The 5258-nt window shown below is 59.8% G+C and overlaps 1 non-coding gene across 1 annotated transcript; it reads right to left on the bottom strand.

The window, feature by feature from the left end:
* Positions 1-4876: 4876 nt before the first annotated feature.
* On the bottom strand, positions 4877-5029 carry LOC129131527 (5.8S ribosomal RNA). The gene has a single exon (XR_008535675.2). It is a non-coding gene; the product is annotated as a 5.8S ribosomal RNA (ribosomal RNA).
* Positions 5030-5258: the final 229 nt, after the last annotated feature.

Here is a 5258-nt window from a genome sequence, read left to right as displayed (position 1 = left end):
CTGCCTTGGGTTGAGGGGACACGCCTTAGTCATCCTCGCCGTCACGATCCTGGAGAACAGCCTCAGCAAGATGGAACCAATTGTGATGGGTCTCCAGTTGTTGATGTCCTTCAGGCGCTCCGGATTTGTCAATTTGGGGGATCAAAATAGTCCTGCACCCCCTCACCATGTCTGGGATGTCACCAGATGTTAACCACAGGTCGAAGAGCTCAGCAGTCCGGGCATACCCGGGATCCATCTTCCTGATGTTCCCAAGGGCAATCCCATCTGGACCTGGTGCCGAGCCCTTGCTCATTTCCTGCACGTTCTTTTCAATTTCTTTGGCCGTAATTAAGTCCCTGAAGGCCTTATTGTGGGCCTTCCCTTTAATTTCAAAGTCTCCAAAGACTCTCAAGTCTCACACCAAACTGTCCAGGTGTTTCCCATCTGGCCTTGAATACCGAATAAATTTCACTGGGTGATACATCACAGGACAGACATTCGATGTCGTCCAAAATGATCTTTGCTAATTTCCCCATCTAGATGGAATAAACGCTGAAAGCGGAGGTAGTTACCTCTTTTGATCGCTCTGTCCTTCATCCACTTCTGAAACTGTTTTCTTGGCTGCTCCTCCCGAGTTTCCTTTTTGCTTTTCCCCCGGAGTGCTGTTCTTATTTGGCTCACTGATTCCAGGCAACCAAAGCAGTCCTGTGCTGTCTGATTGAGCAGTAGTCGCACATTTTGGCCTTCTAATAACTGTTCAAATGCTCTGGGGAAGTTGTTAATTGTCCCATCTGATAAACGTTCTTTGATCCTTTTCTGATAATGAGCCTGCAGTCGCCCCGCCCTCTGCTGGCCAACTGTTTCCCGGAGACCATTATCCTATCAAGGTGGTGTCCAGATGTCCCTATTGTTCCCTTCCCAGCAGCTGGTCCTCTCGGCTGGTGGTTCCCCCCAAGTCCATTGTTCACAGTTCCTGCCTGGGATTGATGACTTGACCCAGGTTCTGATTTCAAGTTCCCAGCTGCTCCCCCACCCACTCCATTCTTCTTGAGCAGCATTCTCCTTTTATCACTAATCTGCTTAGCTGTTTTGGTTGTTAAGTGTTCCGAGATGAGCTTATTAATGTTTTTGTGACTCTCGAACTGTACCTGCAGCTTGACAAGTAGCTCTTCCTCCTCCTTTGTCCATCATCTTTTGTGGGCTCCTCGGTTTGATGTTTCTTTCGGTTGGAAAGCATCGATCCTCTCCTGGTTTCTAACCAGTGGATGTGCCAATCTTTTGTGTTGTCCTAGGCCAATTTTAGTCATAAAATCTCTACTGCATACCTCACATATCCACTCTCCCACTGGAGGTCCCGCATCCTTCGGACCCTTGCACTTTGCAAAATGACAAACAGTACTGTGATGGTTAAAATCCTCCCTCCCACACTAGGCACACCGAAAGCACACCCTCTTCCTCCCGTGAGACCCCTTAAGGTGTTCAATTAGGGCCAACATTGAGTTGACCTGGGTACCACAGCAAGGACATGGTGGATTTTTGTCAGGAACAGTCACCTTCACGATGTCATCCGGTGCTTGTTCACTGCGGACCTCAGGCACTGGAGGCAATGCCTCTGGTGTACCCTCTTCCCCCTTCCCACTGCCTCCCTTCTCAAGTACATTCTGATCATCGTCCTTAGGGGGACTAGGATTTAAGTCGTCCGCCTCACTCAGTTGTGGTGTAGGCTGTTCAAACACTTCAGGAAACCCGTTCAACACCCCCCCATTAACAGAAAAATGAACCACCCCCTGTACATGCTCCTGCAGATCTGACCTATACAGTTCTAAAGAAAAATTCACCAGCAAGCCCAATTCATTTTCTGTCAGTTTGGTGGTTGTAGATGTTACAAAATCATCTTGGGAGGTCTGAGTGCCCACCAATACCCTAGTAAGGTGTAACGGCCGCCCCCAGTTTCCTCCTCCGAGGAACGGATTTGGATTTGGAATAGCTGAGTCATGACCGGATTCGACATCGGGAATGGATTGGGTGGTCAGCCCACCTCCGAACGCGTCGCCCCTGTCCGACCGGGGGGCCAGGTTTCAGGTAGTAAGCCTAACGACTTAGACCAAGAAACTTGTTTCACCGAAATTTCGAAGGAACTGTTGGGCTGTTGAGTCCCAATGGCTCCCAGACTGGGGCAGAGATCGACTTAGTCACCCTGTTAAGGGCTCACCAGTGGGACCACGAGGAGGTGCGATCTCTGCAGCTATGCCCAGTTGTAATTAGACCTTCTCCAGCCCTCACGCACATCATAATTAGATGACGACACATTTGGCATTAAGAGAGTCATAGTTACTCCCGCCGTTTACCCGCGCTTCATTGAATTTCTTCACTTTGACATTCAGAGCACTGGGCAGAAATCACATCGCGTCAACACCCGCCTCAGGCCTTCGCGATGCTTTGTTTTAATTAAACAGTCGGATTCCCCTGGTCCGCACCAGTTCTAAGCCGGCTGCTAGGCACCGGCCGAGGCAGGGCGCCGGCCCGGGGGACCCCCCCGGGGACCTTCCCCCACGCGAACCGCTCGGCCGACGCTGACCACGGCCACGCGCGCACCGGCCGTGCGCTCTGGGGACCCCGCTGGCGGGAACTGACGGGGCGGTGGCGCGCGACGACGACGGCACTGCCCGCCGCTGGGGCTCCGGCCGCAGCAAGGTGGACGGCAGGCGGAGGCGGGGGCAGGCGGCGCCCGCCGCAGCAGGGGCAATCCATGGGAAGGGCCCGGCACGCGTCTAGAGTCGCCGCCACGCGCGCGCCCCAGCGCCTGGGCGGGCCACGCTGAGCGCACTCACCCACGCGCAGCGCCTCGTCCAGGCACGACACGCGCCCCGGGATCCCACCTCGGCCGGCACACGCCGGCCCTCACCTTCATTGCGCCGCGGGCTTTCAACGACGGCCCCCGACTCGTGCACGTGCTAGACTCCTTGGTCCGTGTTTCAAGACGGGTCGGGTGGGTAGCCGACATTGCCACAGACCCCGGGCGCCCGAGTGAGGCCCATCAAGCTCGGCCTGGCGGTGCCGCGCGGTCGGGGTATTCTGAGGACAGTTTGCCCCGGTCGACTGCAGCGCCAGGGGCCGGCAGGCCCAGCCCCCGCACCCCCGCACGAAACACCGCGCTGCGAGGACACCGCCCCCGCCCCCCCGACCCCAGGAGGGAGAGGAGGGGAAAGTGACGCCCCCTGCCCCGGCGCCACCGACGGGGGGGAGGAGGGCGCGGCAGCGGTCCTCTCCCTCGGCCCCGGGATTCAGCAAGACCTGCTGCCCGGTGGCTGTAACACCTGCCACTGCTCACGTGGCACCGGGCAACCTGCCCGCCGGAGGCCTTCCTAGACGACCCAGAGCTGGGCGCGGCGCACCACCGTGGAGGAAATGCGCCCAGCCAGGGCCAGCCGCCGACCGGGCGGGGTGGTCCCCGCACTGGCTCGCCCCCCCCGGCTGGCTCCCGCACACGGGGTACGCCCAGGGGACGGAGGGGAGGCGGAGGCGAGGATCTGCCGAACCCACGCCGGCCGACCGCAACTCGCCGGGTTGAATCCTCCGGGCGGAATGCGTGGGCCCCACCCGTTTACCTCTTAATGGTTTCACGCCCTCTTGAACTCTCTCTTCAAAGTTCTCTTCAACTTTCCCTTACGGTACTTGTTGGCTATCGGTCTTGTGCCGGTATTTAGCCTTAGACGGAGTTTACCACCTGCTTTGGGCTGCATTCCCAAGCAATCCAACTTCGAGAAGCCCCGGGCCCGGAGCGCCGGGGGGCCGCTACCGGCCTTACACCGTCCGCGGGCTGCAGCCTCGATCACAAGGACTTGGGTCCCCCAAGAGCGCCGCTGGGGAGGGGGGCTTCTGTACGCCACATGTCCCGCGCCACACCGCGGGGCGGGGATTCGGCACTGGGCTCTTCCCTCTTCGCTCGCCGTTACTGAGGGAATCCTTGTTAGTTTCTTTTCCTCCGCTGACAAATATCCTTAAATTCAGCAGGTCAACACGTCTGATCTGAGGTTGTAAGCCCAAAGCTCGGCCACGCCGCAGACGGGGGTGTGCGCGGAGATGGCCGCCTTGTCTCTCTCGCCCGTTACGCCGCCCACCCCCCTCTTCTCTGCACTCCCGGAGGGAGCTGGAGAGAGAGAACGCGTGCGAGCGAGCGATGAGGAGATGGAGAACCCCATCCTGGAGACGAGAACCAAAAAAGGGAGCGCGGCAGAGACGTCCCCGCGCGGGAGGACCAGCCGGGTAGTGGTGCGCGCGACGGCCTCGGTGGGGAGAGAGAGAGGAGTGACGGCGCCCCTGGGCGCGCCCCGAGAAAGCGACAGAGGAGGAGGGGGCGGGCGAAGGGAGGAGGGGGTCGGAACCCCCGTCCCCGGCGCTCTTGCTCTCGCGTGCAGCAGCATGGCACGGTACCGCCATGGTACCCACCCGCAGACAGTTGCCCGTGCTTGGGGGAGGCCAGGGGCGAGGCCCGCGCCTCACCTCCCCTTCTCGCCCTCCTCTCTCTTTATCTCGGCCCTCGGCGGCGCATTTCGACGCCGTCTCTCGCTGTCCCCAGGCCGCTGCGCCACCGCATCCGCGGCACGGTCCCGGCGAGGACGAGCTCCGCCCCAGCAGCTCGCTGCATTTAGGGGGATGAAGGCCCTGCGCGGTGACGACGACGACAATGACCGCGACGCCGACGCCCACTGGGCCGCAGGGAAGGGATCAAGGCCACCTAGGGAAACGTTTCCCTCGCCGAACCCGACCGCCTTCCCACCGGGAACCGGCGGGACGCCGCCACCGCCACCGCCGCCCACCGCGGGCAACCGGCCTGCGAGGCAACCCCAGCCGCGCTGCCAGGGTGGCCCCCGGACGGCAATTGATCGTCAAGTGATGCTCAGACAGGTGTAGCCCTGGGAGGAACCCGGGGCCGCAAGTGCGTTCGAAGTGTCGATGGTCAATGTGTCCTGCAATTCACATTAATTCTCACAGCTAGCTGCATTCTTCATTGATGCACGAGCCGAGTGATCCACCGCTAAGACTCGTCTGCCTTTCGGGCACCGCTCATGCTGAGCGGCCCTTTTTTTTGTTACTCTGGCGCCGAGGACGCGTGGGCGTGCGCCTGGCTTCGACCATACAAGCACACAGAAATGGAAGGGGAAAAAAAAAACTGGAGACCCACACTCCGATGGCCAGCCCAGAGGCAGGGGAGCCCGCGCCCCCGCCCGCCTCCCCCTGCGAGCAGAGACGCCGACCTCACAAACGCTGTCCTT

Source organism: Agelaius phoeniceus, chromosome 8 (assembly GCF_051311805.1).
Source record: "Agelaius phoeniceus isolate bAgePho1 chromosome 8, bAgePho1.hap1, whole genome shotgun sequence".
In the NCBI taxonomy this organism is placed as follows: Eukaryota; Metazoa; Chordata; class Aves; order Passeriformes; family Icteridae; genus Agelaius; species Agelaius phoeniceus.
Note: the sequence above shows the minus strand (reverse complement) of the source record. Positions and strands in the feature narration are given on the sequence as shown.